The sequence below is a fragment of the Erinaceus europaeus genome, chromosome 17 (genome assembly GCF_950295315.1).
Source record: "Erinaceus europaeus chromosome 17, mEriEur2.1, whole genome shotgun sequence".
In the NCBI taxonomy this organism is placed as follows: Eukaryota; Metazoa; Chordata; class Mammalia; order Eulipotyphla; family Erinaceidae; genus Erinaceus; species Erinaceus europaeus.
In genome coordinates, this window is record NC_080178.1 from 51,701,483 (window position 1) to 51,726,772 (window position 25,290).

The 25,290-nt window shown below is 49.0% G+C and overlaps 1 pseudogene; it reads right to left on the bottom strand.

Moving 5' to 3' along the window:
• Positions 1–5,269: 5,269 nt before the first annotated feature.
• LOC132533784 (NADP-dependent malic enzyme, mitochondrial-like) overlaps positions 5,270–25,290 on the bottom strand; it is a 36,544-nt pseudogene continuing 16,523 nt past the window's right edge.

A 25,290-nucleotide genomic window follows, 5' to 3' on the forward strand; every position in this document is an offset into this window, starting at 1 on the left:
TACTCACCACCCAGGTGCAGAGCCTCTAGTCCCGGGGCCATGGAGGTTGACAGCTAGCCTGAGAAAGAGTGATGATCTTTTGTCTTATTTTCATTTGTCCATGCAGAAAGTTAACATGTGCCTGACTGAGAAGGTGAAAAACTTGCCAAATCAGATGGAGCCTGTCCTTTCAGATGCTATCAAAGCCTCAATATACCGAACTTTTTTTTTCCCCTGACCTTAGGTCAGGCTTATAGTGGAGCTGGGAATTAACCTGGAACATAAAAGAAAATGAAAGTCACTTGCAGAACCACAGTGCACTGTCAGTAGCCCCAAATATTCTAAATGGCCAATTAACCAATTGTTATCCTGGGTAACCCATGAATAACTCCTCCACTTCCTCTCCTGCTACTCTTCTTCCTGTCTCTACTCCCCCTTCACTCTGGTTAATGATGATACAGAGGATTGAACCTGGGACCTCAAAGCCTCAGACATACAAGTCTATTGCAGAACTGCCATGCTATTTTTACCACTGGGATACAATCTCTTCTAGAGATGTTTTGATTTTAGTGGAAGGCATTTCCTCCCCCTCTCCCAGGTAGGCTCATCATTTGTGGCAGTGAGTGAGAGGAGAAGGGCAGGCTGAAGGCTAAGGGAGCAGGTACTGGGGAGGGGTTGCAATCCTTTTCTCCTTTTCACAGTTTTGAGGAAGGTTTCTCACCATCACCTGTGCTTCCTCCCCTCCAGGGCCCCAGACAAACTATTTATTTTGGATCAGTGTAATGACTACAAATGCTGCAAACAGTGTCAGCGAGACCCATCGAACAAGGGCAAGACCTACTTCTGGCCCTATAACAAACACTTGCCAGGGTCTCCCATGATCATGTGAAGCCAGAGTCCAGTCCTCGCCTCCCAGTTGTCTTGGGACTCCAGCTGGATGCCAACTAGGAGCTTGAGGAGGAGACTGTGTCTGTCCTCCCTCCCTTTGTGAATCCATGTGTGCCTGACCACCCCCAGCCTCCCCCCAGTCAACCTGTACCCAGAGTATAATGTGACAGCTGTGGGGAGGAGTTATGTAGCCTCACCCTAGGGTGGAGTGCTGTCCTTCACCCACACCCCTGACATCAGTCCAACCTCAGCCTCACAGCACCTGCTGCCAGGGTGGCAGAGGAGAAGGCACCCAGCCTTACCTGAGCTGTGGTGCGCTGCCCTCAAACCCGCCCCCCCACACACAACCCCTCTCCTCACAGTCTACTTCATCCCTCTCTGGCCATCCCCTCATACCCCAGTTGACCCTACCCCAGCCAACCATCCTCCCTGCAGTCTGTTTCCCATCTCCCTATCCACCACACTCCCCTCATCCACCACCGTTCCTGCAGTCCATCCCAGTCCTCCATCCACCACCCTCCCCTTATCCACCACCCTCCCCTCATCCACCACCCTCCCCTGCAGTCCACCTCCCTTGCCCCAGTCCACGTCCACATCCACTCAAGAGTCCACTACCCACCCGACTCAGTCCATCCTCACCCCACACCAAACTGGCTGTGCTGTGCTGTCCTCACCCTCACTCTACCCCCCCCCAGTCTACCCCCTTCTCTCCAAATCCACACCTCTCCCTTACTGCACCCCTCCCCTCCCAGTCCACTATGACCCACCAGTCCATTCAGGTCACCCCCACTGGATTCCCCCCTACAAAGCACCCAACCATTACTCTACCCTCCCTACACCCCCACATTCTGTCCATTCTCAGCCCTAAAGCTACCCATTGCCAGAGTGGCTGGGGAGAGCCACCCAACCTCCATTTGGCTATGGTGTATTGCTTCCCCGCCCTAACCAGTGCAACCAACCTTCCCCTTTTTGAACCCCTTCTCTAAGTCCAGCCTCCTCCCTCCACCTTCCCTGTCCATCCTCACCCACTGTACCTGCTGCCAGGAAGGAGACACCCAGCCTCACCCTGACTGATGTTTCAACCCCCTCCTCCCACCAGTGCTCTCCCCTTCCTCATTAGACCCCCTTCCCTCTCCCATTAGTCCACCCTCCCTCCACCCCCCACCTGTCTATCTTCCTTCTCTTACCAAACCCCTCCTCCCCATCTCCCATTAGTCCACCCTCTGCCCACCCCCCCCCAGTCCACCCACAACCCCACAGCACCTGCTACCAGGACAGCTGAGGACAAGGCACCCACCCTAACACTGGCTGTGCTGTGCTGTTTTTGACCCCGGCCCCCAACACTGCACCCCTCCCCCCACTCAAAACCCCTCCAACCCCCTGCCATCCTTCCACCACCCCATCTCCCTTCTACCTTCAGGCCCACAATACCTGCTGCCAGAGCAGCTGGGAGGCACCCAGCTTCCCTGGCAGCCAAGGCCATGGGGTTGAAGGTGGACAGGAGATGGGGTGGTGGTGAAAGGAGGGTAGTTGGGGTGAAGGGGTGTTGAGTGTGGAGGAGGGGTGGAGTGGTGGGGGGGTGGGCATTGAGGACCAAGACTGAACATCACAGCCAGTTAGGCTGGGTGCCTCCTCCTCAGTAGTCCTGGTAGCAGGTCCTGGGGGTTAGGGGTGGACTGGGGGGTAGAGGGAGGATTCACCCCACTCAACAAACCCTCACCCCCACCCCCTACCCCCACCACTCAACCTGCCTCTACCCCTTTCAGCACCCCCAACCCAACCACCCTCCTTACACCCTCCCAGTGCACCCTCAGGGCAGCTGGGAAGAAGGAACCCAGCTTCATACTGAATGTGGTGAGCTCTCCTCACTCCCTACACCCACCAGTCCATCCCTCTCTTGGCCCCAGATCCCCTGGGACTAGTCCAGCACCACTGTCAACCTCACAGCCCTGATACCAGGACAGATGGAGAGGGTGCTCCCAGCCTAACTCTGGATTATGCATCTATCCTCACCCCCACCCCACACCAGACCACTCTCATCCTTCCCACTAAACTCCCCTATCTGCCAGTCTAAACCCCTCCCCTCAAGACTCCCCATTCCTCTATTCCAGCCCATCCCCATCCCACCCCTCCCCCACTCAAATTCCACACCCCCTCACTCTACTCCTCCCTGAACCCACCCCCTCCCCACTCCAACCCTCTCCCATTCCAATCCCTCTCCCCCACTTTATCCCTCCCACAACCCACTCCTTCCCACTTCACGCCCTCCCCCATTCCACTCATTCTCCCCCACTCTAACCCTCCCCCAAATCACCCCTCCCCACTTTACTGTGTCCCCCATTCCACTCACTCTCCAACATTCTACCCCTCCTCCAACCCACTCCCTTCTCAAATCCACCTTTCTCCCCCCACTCCAACTGTCCCCATTCCACCTCACTCCACCAAACTCCTTCCCCCCACTCCACCAGTTCCCCTCAGTCCACTCCAACCCCTCTTGTCCACCAGTGCAGCCTCCTGTCCTCCAAGCTCACCCATATCACTTAATTCCAGGGCAGCTGGGGAGGGGGACCCCAGCCTTACCCCCTAGCTGTGCAGTGCTGTCTTCATTCTCATGCCCTTGGCACCCAGTCCATGCTCCCCAGAGCATCTGCCAAAGAAGCTGGGGAAGAGGCACCCAGCCTCACCTAGCCTGGGGTGTATTCCTGCTTGTGCATGTACCCTCCTTGTGTGTCACCCCCGTCCTTTTCTAAAAAAGTACAACCTCCTCTTGGAATTTATGTTAAAATAATAAAGCACTTCTATGTGCCTGCTTGCTCTTAATCTTTTTTTTTTTTTCTCATCAAGACTTAACCACTATGGGCTGACTTTTTGAGAGACAGAAGCAGCACTGAATTTCCCTCAATTCTGTAGTTGTCAGGTTTGAACCAGGGCCATGCACATGACAAAGCAGCACACTGTTCTACTAAGCTATTTTTCCAGTTCATAGTTTTTTTTTTATCTAATGTGGTGCCTTGTTCCAGGAGGAAACCAGGGGCCTCATGCCTGCTCATTGTGACTGAGCTACCTTCCCAGACAATCTGTAAGTCTGTATTTTTAGAGAGAAGACAAGATCAAAGTACTGTCCCACCATCCATGGAGCCCCATCCAGGGCTTCAGCACTCCAGGCAATTCTTTCAGACAGAGGGAGAGCAGGAAAGACCCAGGCAGGGCAGCTTCCTCCAGTGTGGTAGGGGTTGGGCTCTAGCCAGGGCTAAGTGTAGGGCCAAGCAGGCCTCTGTTCAGGGAAGCTTTTCTGCCAGCCCTCCACTGGCCTTTGTCCAGGGTGCTCCCATTTAGTGGTAGGTCTCCAACTTTTGGCCTCCTATATCAAGGCTTTATCACAGCCCCCTCCTGGGTCCCTGCTTGTAACAGCTTTCTGTAGCTAAAGGCAAGAAGCCCAAGGCCCTGTGCTAGTGTAATTCCATTGCTCAGAGGCCTCCAGCTTCAAATGTTTTACTGTGTCCAGAGGGGGAGAGAGACTAAAGTTACCCTAGCACTGTTCCCCTGACCATGAAGCTCCCCAACCCTTTTACCATTCATGGTGCTCCCATGTGGTACTGGGGTTCGAACCCAAGGCCTTAGTATGAAGAGCTATGTTCTGCCTCTCTCCTCCAGAACAGTTACTTGTGAATCTTATCATGCCTCCCCAAGCCTGGACTTTTCTGAAGGAATGAATGTTCTGGAACAACCCCCAACCCCCATGAATCTTTAGCCCGAATCCAGGAGTCATGGGACAGAGCTATGCTTTGGGGACACTACACTGAGTGTCAGCACACTGGGAGATATGGAGAGACTAAGACCTGGGCCAAAGGGGCCTGTTGTGGCTGACAGATGGCAGTGTGGCTCTAGGCAGAGCAGGCAGCAGGGGTTTCCTGAGTGTCTGCTTCCTGTGTCATGCAGTGACATCACTGGCACACTCGATGTCAAGGATTAAACTCAGGATCTCATGCTTGTGACTCGTGTATTTTAGTTACTGCTCCACCACTCTGCTCTCTCATTGCTTAGCTGCATGCCCTGAACCACTCTCCTCCTGGCCAAGTGACTCCCCACACCACACTTCTCTACCCACCAGCAGTCATGGGCACTGCCAGGGCCGAGGTCCAGGTGGGGCTTTTAGATTTCTCACAAGCTTAGGTTCAGGGCTGGCAACAGAAATTCTGGAGAAATCCTTAAGCCAGATGTGGAGGGAGGTTCGGAGGTTCTAAAAATATGGGCATTTAGGGCCTGTGGGACAAGATGCCTCTGGGCTTCTGCTCTTGCACAGAGAGTTTAGGGATAGACAGTGACAAGAACAGCCATCAGAGGTCATCTGTATTGTGGGTGTCCCTCCCTTACCCCTGCCCCCAGCCCTGCAGAAATGGCATCAGACCATCTGTACACTCATGGCTTCCTTAGGCCAGGTATAGCTGTCCAGTGAGAAGGAGTCATAGTCAGGAGTGTAGACCAGGGAGCAAACAAACACCTCCTTGTCCAAAGGTTCCGGGTAGTAAGTGTCCAGGTTGTGCTTGTAGGCATATGTGAGGACCTGTGAGATGGTGGGGATGAAGGATGTTAGGGCCTTTCGTGTGCCCCTAAGGAGGGCAACAGGTAGGGGAGCAGGGACAGTTAGGAGGACTATATACTATGAAGCTCCTCAATTCTAGGAAATGAAAAAACACAATAATATGGGGCCAGGTAAAAGTGCTATCATTGTAATGTGCAGTAACCAGGGCTCAGGCTCCCAGTCCCCATCTGCAGGGGACACGCTGTACATGTGATAGAGCAGTGCTGCAGGTGTCTCTCTGTCTCCATCTCCCTCTTTCCTCTCAATTTCGGATTCTATCCAATAAATATTACAAATATTGAAAATGACTTGGGAAATAAATACTACAGGTATTTTCATAGCAGCACTATTTTTATCAACCCAAGTTTCAAAGCAACCAGATGCCCAATGACAGATGAGTCGCTATGAAAGTGGAGCACTGGTGGGACACTGATCAGCTGTTAAAAATGACAAGGTCATCTCCTTTGCCTCATGTGGATGGAACTTGAAGAAATCATGTGAAGTGAGATCAGCCCCAAATAGAAGGATGAATAATGGATGTTGTCACTCACAGGCTGATCTTAACAGTCAAGGACAGAAAGGGAAAACAAGTAAAATTGAACTGAGTTTCATGTATTGCACAAAAACAGCAAAGGATTTTTGGGAAGGAGGCAGCAAAAGGGCTGTGGGGAGCTTGGATGGAGGGTTTCTGGTGCACGGTGGAACAGAAGGACCTAAGTTAGAATTGAGAGTGTTCTGCAGATGACACATTGTACCCATGTGTCCACAACTGTCCTGTAAACCACTATCCAGACAACAAAACAGTAAAAAATTGGTTTAATCAACAAAAAAGATGTAAAGATATACATGTATATGTATATTAATAGAAATAACAATATAATAATGTCCTCAGCACTCCTGGAATCATCAAAGTTAACTTCACTGCTTCACATTTGTTTTTTCCATTGGGGATATTTCTGGGGCTCAGTGCCTGCATAACTCCACTATTCCCTGTGGCCATTATTTTTTAATGAGACAGAGATACTGGGAGATAGAATTAAGAGACAGAATTAGAGGGAGAGACAGAAGGGGAGCCACCTGCAGTACTGCTACACTGCTTATGAAGCTCCCCCTGGAGATGGGGATCTGTGGCTTGAACCTGGGTAACTTGTGCTCTCTGCGAGGTGAGCCACCACCTGGCACCTCTGATTTATGTTTATGGCTTGGGCTCTCAGGTTCCATTTCTGGTTCCATACAGTCTTCTGTGTATACACGTGTGCATTCACACATATGTGCATGCATAAGATGCACATGTATACACATGTGCAGCCATGTCCTCACATACCTGTGTGTGCACAAACATAAGTGGAAGCCCTGGGTGAGAGCATGGTTGACAGGAAGCAAGGAGGGTTTAGCCCAGGCAGCACATTCCCAGCATCCTCTGCACCATTCTCCCCTCCTCCCTCAAGCCACAGAGAAGGCCACTTGCCTCTCTGCCAGTGTCACAGGGCAGAGGTCCTCACCTTGATGGCGATTCTCAGAGACACATCTCTGATGGAGCTGAGGGGCAGATATAGCTGAGGGGCAACAACTCACGGAAAGTCTGAACTTCACCCACTCAAGTAGGAAGGCCTGGAAGCTTCTTCACAGTCTGGGTGCCAGTAGCTAACTCCCTCCAGTCTCCCAGACTCCCGTATCTCCAAACTCAGTGGCCAGTCACCTAACTCAAGTTGGACGTGCTAAGATCAACCCAGTCTGGAAAAGAGAAATTTCCCATGAGTGGTCATCCCACTTCCGGTTATCTTGTCCATCTCCAAAACTCTCTCCCTTTACACTGTCTGAACTGGAAGATGCTTTGAAGAGGGTTAAACCGGGAACAGCTGCTGGCTATGATAACATAACCCCAGAACTCATTCTTAACCTGGGCCCCGCTGCAAAGAAGTGGCTCACTTCATTCCTCTCCCACATCTTGGAATCTGAGTCTATGACCAAAGTTTGGCGTCGTGCGAAGGTAATAGCGGTTTTGAAACCAAAGAAAGACCCAACACTGGCCGCCAGCTATAGACCAATTTCTCTCCTCTCTGTGTGTTACAAACTCCTTGAGAGGCTGCTTCTGTCACGTATTTCTCACCTTACAGAGAAATTCCTATCACCTGCCTAAGCTGGTTTCCGCCCAGAAAGATCTACCTGCGAACAAGCCCTGGCCCTCTCAACTTACATTGAAAATGTATTCCAGAAGAATTTAAAGATGGGTGCTGTCTTTGTTGATCTCACAGCAGCCTATGACACGGTCTGGCACCGTGGTCTCCTAGTCAAGATCTCAAGATGCCTGCCTCCATGGGTTGCCAACATTATATCATTTCTTCTCCAAAACAGAAGATTCCAGGTGCATCTGGGTGACAAGTCTAGCAGATGGAGGCTTGTCTCAAGTGGCCTCCCCCAGGGCTCTGTTCTGGCTCCTACGCTATTTAAAATTTACATCAATGACCTCCCAGAAACTTCTTCAAGGAAGTTTATCTACACCGATGACATCTGCTGTGCAACTCAGGCATCCAAGTTCGACATCCTCGAGGAAACACTCACGAAAGACATGTCTCTGATATCTGATTACTGTAAAAAATTGCGACTAATCCCTAGCACTGCAAAAAACGGTATCATCTGTTTTCCATCTACACCATGCCTCGGCTTCAAGTGAGCTTAATGTGCAGCTAGGCGATATGAGAATCCGGCATGAAGCCCAGCCAGTCTATCTTGGCGTTACTCTCGATCGCACTCTGTCATTTCACAAACATCTCATAAAAACTGCAGCAAAGGTGGGCACGAGGAATAACATCATTGCAAGACTGGCCAGCTCCTCATGGGGCGTGAGCGCTACCACACTACAATCATCATCTCTGGCATTATGCTATTCCACTGCAGAATACTGTGCCCCAGTATGGTTCCGTGGCCCCCATGTCTATTTGGTCGATTCCAAATTATATTCCTCCATGAGGATAATTTCTGGAACCATCCGTTCCACCCTGGTTCCATGGCTGCCAGTTCTTAGCAACATCGGCCCGCCAGATATTCGTCGGGATGCGCCATCATCTAAGTTCATTTCCCACGTCTATGCTCGACCAGACCTGCCAATATACTTGGATATCTTCGCCCACCCTGTCCAACTCTTGACGTCTTGTCACCCAATCTGGTCCCCTACGCCTACACTGAACTTCTCTGTTCCAGACTCTTGGAAACAGAGTTTTCAGTCAGCTGAGGTAAAGAACAAACACCTCATCACAGACTCCTGCAAGTGTCAACCCGGCTTTGACCTAGCATGTTATGATTGGGCCCTCCTCAATTGCTATCGAACAGGCCATGGCCAGTGCGCCACTATGTTCCATTGCTGGGGAGCCAGAGACGATCCGAACTGCCCCTGCGGCTACAGACAGACTATGACCCACATAGTCAATGACTGCCACCTCTACAGATTCATAGGAGGTCTCCAAACTCTACATCAGGCTCAACCTGACGTTGTTGACTCATTACAGAAGAAGGGCAAATGCTAGAAGAAGAAGAAGAGACACATCTCTGATGGAGCTGAGGGGAGGATATAATCTCCCCTGCAACAGGTGCTGCTCAGACACCTCCTGGGAAATTTCTTGGGGGGGTCGGTGAGGTTGGGGAGGGGAGGAGGGGGTGGGAAGAGAGAAATAAGCTGAGTTTGGCCATTTCCAGAACAAAGGCAAAGTCTGAGCCTTGGCTTCTGGGGGGGGAGTATTTGGGGGAGGTTGGCACTGAATAAACTCTCAGAAACACTCAGTATCACTCACTACAACAGGGAGACACTCCAGCAGTTGAGTACAGGCCCCCCAAGCCTGAGGGTGCGCCTTGCATGTGCCAGAGATGAGCAGTCTCTCTCCCCCTCTCTTCCTCTCCCCCACCATCAAAATAAATATTTAGTCAAATATAGCTGGTCTTATGAATGCCCAGAGTTGTCCAGAAAAAAAATCCATGAAGCACGTCCAGTGCAAAGTCTTCTAAGAATGGAAGCAGACTAAATGCCCATCAAGAAATGGTGGACTGAGCAAGTTCCAAGATATATATTCCATGGAATACTACTCTATGACCAAAAAAAACTTGACATTATGACCTTTGGGACAACATGGATGGAATTAGAGGTGATTATGCTTAGTGAAATAAATAAGATAGAAGATATCTATCAGATGGTTTCCCTCATAAGTGAAATCTAGAGAGTGGGTACAGATGAACTTGAAAAGAGGAGGAGGATAAGAAAGAGGAGGAGGAATAGTAGGAGGAGGAGAAGCAGCACCTGAAGCAGCAGATTTTGTAAGACTTGTGAGAACTATGGTGGTTATCTTTGGGAGGTGGAAGGGTGGGGATACAGAACTTTGGTGATGATCGTGGTGTGAAACTATACACTGTAAAATCTTATAATTTACTATTAATCACAAATTTTAAAAAGTGGGAAAAAAATCTTCTGGGGCCAAGGAGACAGCATAGTGCTTCAAAAGACTTTCCTGCCTGAGGCTCTGAGATCCCAGGTTCCATCCCTGCCCACCACCATCAACCAAAGCTGAGCAGTGTTCCATAATGAGCAAATCAATTCAAACCAACACACAAACTACAGTGACTATATCAGGGCCGGGAGTTAACTCACCTGGGAACATAGGGGCTTTCCCAGATGTGAAACCCAGTCCAGGCCCAGCTCCCACAGCACGGGGGAAAGGGGAAGCTTTGGGGCTATGGGGCCTCTCCCCTCTCCCTCCTTTATCTGAAAAAGTTAGCCCAATGTGCTGAAGCTGGTGACAAGAACAGAAAGGACCTTCATGTCCACACTTTACCTGGAGGGGTATCCACCCCCTTTTTCTGAGTTGGGACAGATACTCAGACATGCACCCTACCTTTGCTTCTGGAAAGTTTCTGTGGGCTTCCCCAGCAGGTGGCCTACCTCTGCAGTGAGGAGGAAGAGCTCATCAGGGATGTTCCACACATCACCTGCGATGACACCCAATGCCAACCCTGGGAACACTTAAGCGTTGTTGCCCTGCCCAGGCATCAAGGTGTGGCCATCTTCCAGGGTCATGCACTCAAAGGGGCTGCTGCTGGAAAAGATGCCCCAGCCCTGGGGTGGGGGTAGGGGGACAGAGCTGGGAGCCCCTTGCTAGGTCCTAGAACCTGCCTATCTCAGCCTGCCCACCTACCTGCCCTCCAGCTGCCCACCTGCCTGCCCATTCACCTGTCCACTTGGACACCCACCCACTTGCCTGCCAGCCCCACTGCTCTTGTGCCATGTCCATGCCTCCTCCAGGCTCCCAGGCCCCATCGTCATCTTCCCCTGGAGAGCTCGTCTGCCCGCCTGGTAAGGGCCTGCTGACCTGGGTGGCATGGTAGCACTGCTCAGCTGTGCACTCGGCCATGCTGGTGGGGTTGCTCAGGGCGAAGATGATGGGACGCTCGTGGAAGGAGGCCGTGTCCCTGAGGAGTTGCTCTGTGAAGGCACCAGCCATGACTGCCACACCTGGGAGCCAGCACACGAGGGAGGAGTCACAGCTAGATTATTTGATCTTGGCCAGTATAGCTAAATGTGTTAATTACTACTATTGCTACTGCTATTGCTAATGCTACTGCTACTGCTACTACTACGGCTTCTGGTGACACCAGGCTTGACCCTGGGACCTCAGAGCCATGTTATTATTATTATTATTATTATTATTATTATTATTATTATTATTATTATTATACCCAGCATTGTTATTGCCCAGGCTCAGTACTTACATAACTCCACTACTCTTGGTGGTCTCTATTTCCTTTTTCCTTTCTTTCCTTCTCCCCTCTTCTCCTTTTCTTTTCTTTTCTTTTTTCTCCCCTTCTTTTATAGAGACAGAGAGTGACAGAAAGGGAGTAAGGAGAGACATCTTAAGCCTGTTCTGCTATTCGGGAAATTTTTCATTTGCAGGTCAGGACCAGGCACTTGAACCCAGGTTCTCACAAATGGGAACGTGTGTGCTCTACTGTCGCGTCTCTGGCGGGGTGCTCTACTGTCACGTCTCTGGCAGGGGGAAAGGTAACGGACCAGTTCTTTCTCGCTCACGACAGGGGTGACATGAAGTAAAAGACACCAGGGAGCTCTCCAGCATGCTCAGAACTCGTTTATTAGCAAGGTGGACATGAGTTAAATAGAAAACCAAACAAAGGGAATTATTGAAATATGTCAGAAATTACAGGTTTCCTAAAGGCCGGCTTGGCCCTATTGTAGGGGGCTGGTATCACAGGAATTGATGAGATACAAGACAGTTATTCTCCATGATGCAGCAACTTAATAATCTAAGGGTATTTGAGAGAAGCATAGGGGTTAAACCAGAAGGGTGAGACAGAGAGAAGATGGATATCAAAAAGCCATATAGTTTGGAATTTCTCTTGTCTGGGGTCTGAGGTGTGTGATGAAGTGTGTTCTTCTGTGATCAGAAGGTAACATTGAATCTGCAGCCATGTGGCCTGCAGTTAATAGAGGGTAGTATTGGGGTTTCTGTGGGCCTGAGAGTCAAGAAGGAAAGAACTAAGTCTGAGTTTCCCCCCTTTTGCTCATCTCGGTTGAGAGAGACTTACCAAGAGGTTATCTTCTCAGACCTCCATCCAAGGACAGGGGTGGTTCTCCCTAAGCTCTATCAGGTTTACACATAGTCCCAACACTCTACCAGATGTGCCACCTCCTAGCCCCGGTTTTTACATTTTCAGCTCTGACCTTTGAACAGTTTCGTGGGTCCCTCTCCCCAGTTTTCTAAGCTACTGGAATCTGGGGCTTGAGTTCAGGCTCTAAGTGACATCTGAGTGGGGTCACTCTGTGCTGCAGGGTAATTACATTTCTCTCTGTTTCTCTCTCCTTTTTCCCCTTTCTATTTCTCTCTATCTCTTCCTCTCTACATAAAAAAGCAGCCAGAACTAATGAAGCAGTGTAGGAACTGAGCCCCAATGGTAACCCTGGTGGCAAAATCAATCAAGCCATCAATCCAAATAAAGAGCAGGCCCTGCCCTCCTCCTCCTCCTCTCTCTCCTGCCTGCCAGACTTGCCTCCTCACAGCTGAGCACCCCATCTCCAGCTACTGTAAGATACCCCATGTCTTGCCCCCAGGCCAACCCACCTTGACAATGAGTCCCCTGGAATCCACCATCCAGATCTTCTTTGTGGCCTCAGCACCATCCAGATCTTCTTTGTGGCCTCAGCCGCAGGGATGCCTTCCTGCTCCAGGGCCATGACCAGGAGGTGAGTGATGCCCAGGGCAGCCTGGGGGTGCCACACAGGACAGGCTCAGACCCAGGGAGGTAGCAGCCAGCCCTCCTCGCTCCACACCTGGGGGACGCAGGGATCCTCAAATGAGGGAGGATGCAAAAAGCCCACAGGTCTGGAAGTTCCTCCAATGCAGTGCCCGTGCACATGGCAAAGGAGTGCAGTGTCCAGATGAGGCATCGTGCCAGGCTGCCTCTAGGCTTCTCCATTTCCTGGCAGTACCTACCTCCCCAGCGGAAGATGAACACATGGCTAGAGAGCCGGCTTCTGGTGACCCACTGAGCCACAAGGATCCCAGCCACTGCCAGGGAGGCTGTGCCTGTGACAGAACAGAGTGGGCTCAGCTACTTGGTGGGGGTAGGGGGTGCCCCATGTGTCCAGCTGGATCCCAGAGAGACCGAGGAAGACCTAAGTAGCAGTCTGTTATGTAAAGACAGAAGCTGCTGTGTAGCCCTCCCACTCAGAAGCAAACACAGGAATGGACCAGATCAAATAATGATAATCTTGTGGATGTTAAAGCCAATGAATGGGAACCAGAAGGGAAGAGAGGCTCTTTGGGGAGAGGTAGGAAATCAGGGTCAAGGGATGCTTATTTTCTTTCTCCCAACATCCTACCCCCCAAACACACACACCAGCCCTTTATATTGATTTGCTGTGTGGGGACTCAAGTACAGTCTTTGGCCTACATTTTATGCCTAGTGGATCACCAGGGCCTAACACTACTGCAGACAGGGGAGAATAGATTTGAACATGAATTTACAGCTTGGTTTGCATAGCATGTATATTGTCTGGGGGCCTAGTAGTAGGAGGTCTCTTGGGCTCATGAAATCATATTCAACTCAAAGAAACTTCCAAGGCCAAGTCAGGGAGTCACAAATCTGAACTCACAGATCTTATGACACAAAAGATAGATATTTTTCCCTGAATGACAAGAGGCCCTCGAAATCCAGCAAAGAAGTCTCTGGTACCCTTTTTGAATAGGTATTTCCCGCCAACCATCTTTAATATTAATTTCTTGGAGTATAAAGATGTGTTTCTGCCAGCCTGATGATTTTTGAGCCCCTGTAAATCTTCCCTAGAAGAATTCCAGGGTTTCCTCAGCCTGGGAACCTATTTCAGCGCAGCCTTCTGCCTCTTGAAGGAGGGATTGTGCTCTGACCAGCAGATGGCTCAAAGACCATCAGCAGAACAGCCTCAAGGCTGGGCCTTGGTCCTGGGAGTGGAATGTTCTCTCTGGTGGCTGGAATCTGATTAACCCTGATAGTATCCACTGCCACATTGCTTCCTGCTCTACTGCACCCAGTTTGCTCCCCCAGGTCACCAAATATACTTTTCCTAGACCTCTGAGCAGCACCTTGACCTTTGAACATTGGTACTCTCTACCCCAGCAGTGTATGTGGCTTCCTGAGCCCCCCAACACCTTGGCTGCCTTGCTGGCTTTGGGTGTTCTCCCTGGGGTGCCATTGGAGGCTCCCTTTGGAGGAAAAAGTTACTCCCCCCACAACACACAGTTCAGCCCAGAAGCTCAAAGGCTGAACAACAAGTCTTGAGCTCTACAACAGAAGGTTTGTTTTTTTCTCCAACATTGACTTTCATGGGGGTTGGGGGTGGCTTTTGGGTGACATATTAAGGACTTAGAAAGGGGGGATCAGAAGTTGGCTCACCCTGTAGAGTGTACACATTACCATATATAAGGTCCTGGGTTCAAGTCCCCCAGCCACCCTAAGGGAGCTTCTGCAGAGGGGTGGGGGCTTCTCAAGTGGTGGAACAGTACTGTGGTATCTCTCCTTCCCTTGAAGTCTTTCATTCTCCATCTCAAGGAAAAAAAATGGTCATTGGGAGTAGTGGAGTCAGGCAGACACTGAACCCCAGTGATAACCCTGGTGACAAAGCGAGAGAGAGAGAGAGAGAGACCATAGCACCTCCAGTGTGTGGGGGCTGGGCTCAAACCTGGGTTGTGCACAGGAGAAAGGAGTGCACTATCTGAATGAGCTGTTGTGCCTGTCTCCTTCAAAGCCTCCCACCTTAACCATGTTTCTTTCAAATATGTATATTTATTTCATATATATGTAGTCTATCTTTCTTGCTAACATTTATTTTTATTTACTTTATTAATTTTATCTGGTAGAGCAGAGAGAAACTGAGAGGGGGGAGGTAGAGAGAACCTCCAGCACTGCTTCACCACCTACGAAGCTTTCCCCTTGCAGGTAGCAACAGATTGAGGACTTGAACTTGGGTACTTGCGCATGATAATAAAGCCCTTAACGAGGTACACCACCACCCAGGCCCCAATACTTCATATATCTGTATGTGTGTATTTCAAATATGTATATTCAAGAGGGATTTCATTATTTATCCATTTATTTTTTAAACAAAGCACTGCTCAGTTCAAACTTATGGTTCTGCTGGGATTCTACCTGTACCTCAGAGGGTCAGGAGTGAAAGCCTTTTTGCAAAACCACTGCAATGTCTTTTCAGGATGCTAAGCCCCAGATTCTTGGTCACCTGACAAACCCTTCAGACCAACTAGGGAATGAGGGCTGAATAGTGGGCCAATGTGGCCTCCAGTTGAACCATTTATTGTAGAAGGTGGGCTTGTTGGATGCTAGCCATAGTGACTGGCCAGCTGTCCCTGTGGGCCCATTGTCAGCTCCATGTCATTAAGTTGGGTCACTTAATGGAAGACACAAGTGGCCACTGGGAGGCATAAAAGTGATGGGACCGGGTGTGCCCTCACTCCCATCTACCCCCATGGACACAGGGACCAGGGCAAAACCAGGGAAGACCAGGTGGGCTTCCCTCTCCCCAGCCTAGTGTGGAGTTGCTGGACTCCAGCAAGGACTCTCTTATCACCACCTCCTTTTTGGTGTCTTCTGGGACATTCCTGGTCTCAGACAGACCAGCAATAGTTCCCAGAGTCGTAGCCACGTATTTCCTCCTAAATTCTGAAGAGAGTCTACCCAAGGATGCAGGACCCAGGCACCCACCCCACCTCCCAACCCCAACCCCTGGACTGCTTTACTTGGCCTGCTCTGACTCAGCATGACAGCAGCTCTGCCAGAGCCAGAGGGAAAGGCAGGGGCAGCAGGTGCAGCATGCTCTTACACTGGGCTGGCAGTGAGCAGGACTGTTCCCCAGAGAGTCCTTTCCCTGTGGGGTGTCCTCTATCTGCAGTCACAGGCCCATGTGTTGGCTGTGGGGACAGCTTTCTAGTCCCCACTGTTGAGGGCCCCTGGACACAGTCTGGACCCTCCTGGGCACTTTCAATGCAGAACGTGCTTGACAGTGTCTGCTAGCAGCCCCTCCCGTCCCCTGTGGTCTTCAAGGCCACCAGAAAGGGGACCCACTACTCACACTTCATCATTCCCTGTAAATGTAAACATGAAGGACAACTGGTTGAGAGAGAGAGAGAGAGAGAGAGAGAGAGAGAGAGACATCTGCCATACTGCTTTAGTACTCATGAAGCTTCCTGCAGCAGATGAGGACTGGGGGCTTGAACTTGGGTCCTTGCACATGATAACCTGTATGATCTACTAGCCATGCCACCATATGATCCCCATATATTAGCACTTTAAACATTTACTGTATCTGCCTCAGGTCTTTGTTAGCTACTTCTGTGGAGAGAGGCTGAAACTGTGGCTCACAAAGGTGCTCTGTCCTAGTCCAGTTTGCACTTGCTGGTTGCATTATTTAGAATGCCCTTTACATGTTTCATTGCATTTTTTGCCACCAGTGTTCTTGATCTATCTCAATACCTACATGTATATCTATATCTATATCTATATCTATATCTATATCTATATCTATATCTATATCTATATCTATATCTATATCTATATCTATATCTATATCTATATCTATATCTATATCTATATCTATATCTATCTATCTATATATCTATATATATATATATATATACATATATATATATGATAGACATCAAGAGACAGAGAGATTAAGAGTGAGAGAGATAGAAAGAGTAGAGACACCATAACACTGCTCCATTGCTCATGAAGCTTCCCTCTTGTAGGTTATCCCATGTGGTGTCCAGAGGCTAGACCCTGCGACCTTGTACACAGTCACAGATATATGCAGTCATGTAATACTCATCTCCCTGGATGCAGCCATGGTCTCCAAGGTCTAGACCAGGGAGCAGTGGTTTTGCAAAGCCCCAGAACTCTCTCCCAGGTCACAGTGAAACCTGAGCCATGAGGCAGTGGAGCCCCAGTAGCACGCTGGCAGCAGGTGGTCATGTGTGAGGGAGTCAGTCCTAGATACTCAGTCCCAAGGCAGAACCTACCTTGCATATCATCATTTAACATGCAGTACTTGTTTCAGTACTTGTTTAGCAGAAGGTAGGCATTGGCATTGGTGATGCCCTCAAACTGGACATGGCAGTGGATTCTGTATCTGAGTGGAGAAGTCAGTGAGCGTATATGCTACTATGCAAGAGGTCCTGAGTTTGAACCTCAGCCACAACATGGGGGCACCAGTGGAGAGGGGAGTGGCTTCACAAGTAATGGACCAGCGCTGTGATTTCTCTTCTCCTCTCTGTGTCTCTCCTCTCTATCTCTCTGTCACTCACCCTTTATCTAGAGGAAAGAAAAATAAATGGCTTCTGGGAGCTATGGAGCTGTGCAGGCACTGAGCCCCAGCAATGAGTTGAAAGGGTGACATACCGAAAGGGATAGAGAGCTAGAGAAAGGGAGACACCTCCACAGCACTGCTCCTCTGCACAGGAAGTGTCCCCCCTGCAGGTGCTCACAGATAGTGGCTTGGGATTCAAACCAGGGTCCTCTGGCCTTATAACATATGCACTCTACCAGACAAGCCCCATAGTGCCTTGTTGCTCCCTATTTTTTGTTGAGGGTCAGGCATAAAACAGAAAGAAACAGCACTGGTCCACCAGGCATAAAGTTCCCCTGGTGCTGGGATGCTCCCATGCGGTGCTGGGATTTGAACCCAGCACTTTCAGCTACTCCCAGCTCCTTGAAGAGTCCCTGAAGAGTCACTGAGACACGCAGTTCATTCAGTTCCTCATCCTGTGTCGGGGGGCTCTGCTCCAAGAGAAGCCAGAGCACTGTGGGCAGTGCTGGCTTATTTAGGCCAGAGGACAACCTCTGTGGGCATTTCTGGATGACATCCCTCTGGCTCTTCTCCACACATCCACCACACTCCTGCCCCTTTGAGCCTCAGCCTCATGTGTCCTCTTCAGCATACTCGTCCCTTCAGGTACATTTTCAGCTCCTTTTTCTGGATCTTTCTTTTTGGTTCCAAGTATGTGTGTGTAGCTGGTTGATGGGATTTGGGGCAAGACAGAGTGAGCAACTCACTGGCCTTAGCTGGACTTCCCTGGGCAGTTCTCCGCAAAGTGAGGGCACCATCATTCCAGGGCAGAGATGTCCCCTCATTAATCTTACAGCCAGCATCCACAGGACCTGCTCACTTACTCAACCTGGCCCCAGGTAGGGGTGAGGCATCCTAAATGCTAGAACCTTCTGTGGGAAGGACACATTTCCCCTCCACTCATAACATCCTATAGCCTGCCTCCAGTCAGAACAGCTCAGGCCTGGAGGTTTCCCTCTTTGGACTTTAGATGCTGGGTTCCCTCCCCCATGTGTTTCAGTAACCACTCACCTCCAAACCCCACACACACTCACCATTGATGGCCCTGATTGTCTCTGAGTTCAAAGGTGAGGCAGTCTCCATTCCTCATCCCCCCTGAGCACTCCCCCCCCCAGTTTGTTCTCAGAGCCCCTTCCTGCCCCACACCATCACAGGGGCTTGTGTCTCTCACTTGTGGGTGACTGCATCCATGAACTCGTCCAGCATCTGGTCTTAATCCTAATCTTCCCCATGTACATGCTCCTGCCACAGGCTATGTACAGGGGGTCACCCAGCAGCTCCTGGGGCAGACAGACAGACTGACAGACTATTCAGGATGGCAGCCCAGTGGGAAGGATGGATGTGGGGTTGGGAGGTGATGATCTGTGCTGAAGGGGCCTGGGGGCTAAGCTTCCAGCCCAGGGGGCTACTCTGCACCTCCAAGCCAGCTCCGTTATTTGTTTCTTTGTTTAAATTTTGACACAGCATTGGTTTCGGAGCTCGGTTCCTGCACAACAAAACTGCTGGTTCCAGCAATCAATTGTTTTTCTTCCTTTTTGTAATTTATAACTTCATTTTTTTATTTATTGCTGGATAGAGACAGAGAGAAATTGAAAGGGGAGAGGGAGATAGAGAAGGAAAGAGACAGAGACACACATGCAGCTTTACTTCAGTACTTGTGATGTTTTTGCCCCTGCAGGTGGGGACCAGGGGCTTGAACCCAGAACCTTGCACACTGCAGTGTGTGCTACACCAGGGGCACCACTGCCTGCCTCTCTCCACAACTGTTTTTCTTTTAGATACAGGTTCAGAGGTAGAGAGAGTCAGACAGAAGAGAGACACTGGAGTACAGCTACTAACGTTTGCCTCCCCTCCACACCTGCAGGATCTTTCTTCTCCTTTCTCCTTTTATTTCTTCCTTCCTTCCTTCATTTATTTCTCTCTCTGTCTCTCTCTCTCTCTCTCTCTTTCTTCCTTCTTTCTTTTCTCTCTTTCTACCTCCCCTTCAACACTGCTTAGCTCTGGTTTATGGTGTGATTGGGGGTTGAACCTGTGACCTCAGAGCCTCAGGCAGGAAAGTATTTGTGTAGAATCCCTGTGCTATCCCTCCCAGCCTTATGTTTCTAAGAATTTATCGTAAGAAGATAATCAGGATGGAACACAAACACTGATCCGTAGATACTCAGTGCTAGAACCAGGTTTCTATTTGCCAGGAGATGAGAAACTTCCTGAGTCCGGTTGTGGAAGGGAATTTCCTTATGGAACACTGGATACACCCAGCATCCAATCAAATGACACCTTTGGGCGGGGAGGCAAAGGAGACAGCTTAATAGTAATACCAAAAACACCCCATGCCTGAGTCTCCAAGGTCACAGGTTCAATCCTTAGCCATTGCTGATTGGTGCCCTGGTAAAACAATCAAACAGACAGACAGACAAGCAAACAAACAGCTGAATTCTAGTGGCTGGGAAAGGTATCTTTGGACTTAAGGATGGCTTTGGTGGAAAAAAGACTGAAGAAAAGAGTCTAGAATGGGAACCACTATGCTACTTTCACCATTTCTCTCCATGTTCTCCATGACTTTAGCTTTTTGGAACCAGGACTAAGGCATGCACAATTTCATTGCCCAGGACCAAGTTTTTCAGAGAGGGAGAGAGAGAGACAGAGAGAGAGAGAGAGAGAGAGAGAGAGAGAGAGAGAGGAATGAGAAGGAGGAGGTGGTGAAGGAGGAGAAAAGATACCACAGCACCTGAATTTCCCTTAGTGCCAAGCATCCCTGTTTGGTGTGGGGGCTCACAACTGGGCCAGGCCCTTGTCTTACTTGGTCTGGCTTCTTTTCCTGATTCCTTTTAATTTGATGTTTTATTAGTGACTTAATAGTGTGCTACAAAATTATAGGATAATAGAGGTCTAATTCCATACCATCCCTACCACCAGAGTTCTGTGTTTCCATCCATCTACTGCAGAAATTGCCATAGTTCTGAGGTCATAGGTGTGGGTTGAGTATATATTTCTCTCTCTCTCTCTCTCTGTGTGTGTGTGTGTGTATGTGTGTGTATGTGTGTGTGTCTATACATGTGTGTATGTAGTTTTATTTTTTGCCCACTTTTATTCATTTCTATTATTTATTCACTTCCTTTCTAAGTCACATTTACACCTATTACTTTTTCCAAATGTCCTTCCTTTTCCCTCTTTTCTCCCAGAGAAGCAAAACAGTACCTGACTTCCTCTGTTTTTTGAGATTCTCTTCCCTCTCAGTGATGGTATAGAAATAAAGATTCTTGGTGACAAACATTTCAGGTCCCAGTGGAATTCAGGTCATCTTCCCTTAACATTTCCCCCCTCTGGGAGTATGAACCAAAATTCTTTTGGGGAGACAGAACAAAGGAGTTCTGGCTTCTGTAACTACTTCATTGCTGGACACATATGTTGCCTGGCCTGACATCTACATATGTTGCCTTACCTGGCATCTCTCTCTTTCTGCCTGTGTCTCTCTCTCTCTTTCTCTCCTTCTCCTGTGTGGCCTGTGCAGAGGAGGTGCCCTGAGGCAGAAGCATCCCTGCCCTTGTGACCCAGATTGGGAGCATTATCTGGTTGTTGGTGCCCATATCCAGCATCACAGGCAGGCACCGGTGTGGGTAGACACCCCCATCATGCTGTGTATAGTGCCAGTTTTCCCACAGGGATGCCCAAGCCATAGCTGCCCAGGTCCCCCAAGCCAAGGATGTGTTCCCCATCTGTCACCACCACAGCCTGCAAGACAGGGGAGTGCTCCTGCAGTGGTCCTTCTCTGGATGCCAGCCTATCTGAGCCAGCGTGGTCCTCTGTCCCCTCGACTCCCCTCTGAGGGTTTTTGGTTGCTGCAGGCTCAGTGGAGGGAACCCATCTGTCATCATCCTTCAGAGAAACCAAGGTTACCATGCACCAGGATATGGGTTCAGACCCTTAGCCCCTGATATCCCTGGAAGCCTTGCTCTGGCCCACTCTCCCTCTGTCAGGCCTTTCCCTGCATAGCTATGACAGGTGTGTGAGCCTGTCATAACTGGGACAGTTGTGTTGACTCTTCCCTTTAGTGCTGCAGTGGCTTTCTTTCTGTTCCAGGCTGAGAGGACCCAGTACACCACAAAACAACAGCACAGAAGAGAAGAACCCTACCTTAATGTCACACTTAGGCCAGGAGTTGAGCATGGTGGCAATGTGGCCCTAGTCATGAATGGTGATAAACAGCCCACTAGAAGAGACACAGCCACAGTCACCAGAGGGCACCAGAACCCAGGCATGCACATCACCATACTCTGTTCTCAGGCCTGGCTAGAGGTTATCATTTAGGAAGCCACATCTTGAGTGCAAACAGCCTCCCACTAGACTTTTTATTCTGCAGGGCCAGAAAATACCTGTCTTCTCACTGGTGCCACCCCCATAGCCTACCCTATAATCACCCTCCACAGGGCACTTGTGAGCTTTCTGGATCCAGGACACTAACATACACACAAGTGCACCGGTCTACATCTTTTCTTATGTTTCTGTTTTTATTTTTGTTTTGAGTGAATAAAGCCTCTGGACATATGATCAGAGTCACCTCAAAATGAGAATGACATGGGATAAAATGTGCCAGGGGCATGACCTAGCAGTCCATAAATGAGGATGGAGGAGGGTTACTTTTGCTAGAGAGTGATACTATAGCCAGATATTTCCTGCGAACCCCTCAGAGGAACTGGATCCAGCTAACTGACATGTGGAAACCCTAATACCAGTGATATTACTTAGAAATTGGGTTTTTCTGAAAGCAGAAGTACATTAGAGTTTGCAGTGAGTACCTCCCTAGCACTTCCTCTCCACTATTCCAAGCTTGGGATCCATGATTTCTCAACAAATTGTTGGCTTCGTATGTTAACTCTCTTTTCAATCACCAGGTTCCAGATGCCACCAGGATGCTGGCCAGGCTTCCCTGGATTGAAGACCCCACCAATGTGTCCTGGAGCTCTGCTTCCCCAGAGACACACCTTACTAGGGAAAGAGAGAGGCAGACTGGGAGTATGGACCGACCAGTCAACGCCCATGTTCAGCGGGGAAGCAATTACAGAAGCCAGACCTTCTACCTTCTGCAACCCTCAATGACCCTGGGTCCATGCTCCCAGAGGGATAGAGAATGGGAAAGCTATCATGGGAGGGGGTGGGTTATGGAGATTGGGTGGTGGGAATTGTGTGGAGTTGTACCCCTCCTACCTTATGTTTTTGTTCATTAATCCTTTCTTAAATAAAAAATTTAAAAAAAAAAGAAATTGGGTTTTTGCCGACACATTCAAGGTAAGAGGCACTGTCATCTAGTCTGTTGGTTGTCTCCCGAGAAGAGGGGAAGAGAGAGACTCACAGGGAGAAATGGACATGTAGTGATGATGGCAGACTGGGTGAATGAAGCAGAATCCACAAACTAAACAGGGACTAGGCTTACTTGTGAAGTTCAGAAGCTACAGAGACAAGACAGGACCCCCCCATAGCTTTTAGAAAGCTCATGACCCTACCATTACCTTCATTCCAGGATGCAAGCCTCCAGCAGTGAGATGAGACATTTCACTGTTTGAAGCCACAAGTTTCTGATGTATTTTTCAGAAACAAGATACTGAGGAATCAAACTCATGCATGTGCTCTGCCTCTGAGCCAGCTCTGTAGTCCATCCCCCACCACAAGCAATTTTCCTGGGAGAAATCATGGTTTACAGGATAGTTACTGACACCTGAGGACAGTTTCTTATCTCCTTGTGATAGATGGAGATCTTGATGGCCAATAGACATGTGAATAAACGTTTAGTCACTGGTTATCAGAGAAATGCAAGTAAGAACAACAAAGAGATGCCAGCTGTGAGGATGTCAGACATCAGAAAGGACAGAAACACCAAGTGCTGGCAAGGGGATGGGGAGGAGGAAAGCCTTCTATACAGCTGGGAGAATGCAAATCCAAGCCCTGTGGGAAGCAGTTTGGAGATTCTTTTGATTCTTCTTATCTTTCCTCTTATAAATCTTTTTAATCATTTTATTGGGGGATAATGGTGTACACTATAGTTGTTGACACATATAAAATAAACCAGGCTCCGTGTAATGTGTGTGCTCTACCAGGTGTGCCCCCACCCAGCCCCTGTAGTCTCTTCAGAACACTAGAAACAGATATGTCCTCTGATCTATCAGTTCCTTTCCTAGGGATCTAGCTAGCTAAAGAACACAGAAACACCAGCTCCAAAGAGATCTTTATACACATATATGTTGGTATGCTTCTAGTTCTGCTTCTGGGATCTAGTTCTGCTTCTGTTACATTGCTTGACATTGTGGTCTATTTACATAGTCTTTTCTGTTATATTGCTTTGGTCTCACTCTCCCCCACTGGGAGATTTGGTTTAGCCCTTGCTAGTTTCTTCCTTCTCCCCATGCCCTTTCCTATGTACTTCCTGAGTTCCACGCTTCCTCTGGAGGAGAAAGATGGAGGAGCACATTGCCCGCTCATAAATAAAGATTAAACTGCATTCTCAGCTCAGCCGTGTGTTTCTGGTCATCTGTTACCCAACTGTGAAGCCAGCCCCGGCGAAAACAACACATATATTCACAGCTGCATAGTTTTTTATAGCTCAAACCCAGAACTAACCCAGATGTCCAATGACAGTTGAGTGGCTAGAAAAGCTGTGGTCTATTTACAAAATGGAATACTGCTCATGCATGTGACCCAATTTTTACTATATATTTGAGAGAGAGAGAGAGAGAGAGAGAGAGAGAGAGAGAAGGAAAGAGAGTGTGTGGGGGGGAGGGTAAAGCCATGCCCTGCTACTCATGAATCCCTTTTGTCTCTGTCCATGGTGCTGTTGTGTAGTGTTGGGGATCAAACCCAGAGCCTCATGCTTGGAGGCATATGCTCTCCCTGTGGATCCACCTTTCTGGCCAGAGTTTTGGGCATTTTGTTGAGGTAACTTTAGGAAGTGAATACAACAACCATGTGGCAGCTATGACCAGAGGCACCCACAGTTTCCCCTCTTTCTTCTCTTGTCACTCTTCCCTTCTTTTTGATAGAGATGAGAAAGAGATCATGAGGAAAAGTGATAGAGATAAGTAGGAAGGGAGGGAGGCAGAGCAAGATACTTAGACGAGAGCCTATAGCACTATTGCACCACCGATGAAGCTTCCCAGTGCAGGTGGGGACTGGGGGTTTGAACTCAAGTGCTGGCATATGGTGCATTTCTTAGAATCTGGTCTGCTGAGATTTCATAAGGGGAATTACAGGCAATGCTATCTCCACCCAAAAGAGGCCTGTTAATCACAGCAGCATCTGAAGTTTCCATCAGGAGCCAGAAAAAAACTCTCAACTTTCAGAATTAAGTTACATGAGAGGAAAAAGAAAGCAAGACCATTCCACTTAGGAGAAAGTAAATGTCCCTTTGGCCTTATCTAAGCCTGCAAAGGAGTGAGTGACCCCTAGAACTCTCCTCAAATAGAATTAGACAAGAGAGACTGACAAAACCCACTCAAACAGAAAACATTGGACTGGGATTCTTGACATTGGGTCAAACACAAAAGGAAAACTTAATGAAATCGGGGGGTGGTGGGGAGGGATGTGTCTGTATCTTCAACTCTGCAACAAAGGCTCTCTGTTGCTGACAAAAACCTCCATTCTACACATTTTTTGGCAAAAGGGAACTTGTCCTCTTAGAACCAGTGAGGAAATGTTTTTAATGCCTGAGAGTCAGAGGGCCCTGTAGAAATATTGCTTCCCTGCTCAGCCATGTGTCCCTGGTCATCTGTCTCCCTCTACAAAGCTAGCCCAGCATACTGGTGCCGTGAACTTTCATTGACACCACACCACCACAAACCAAAGTTATTCAGTATACTGGTAAAATAATAATAATAATAATGATGATGATGATGATGATGATGATGATAAACAGAGAGACACCTTCAGCACTGCTTCACTACTTGTGAAGTTTTCCTCCTAC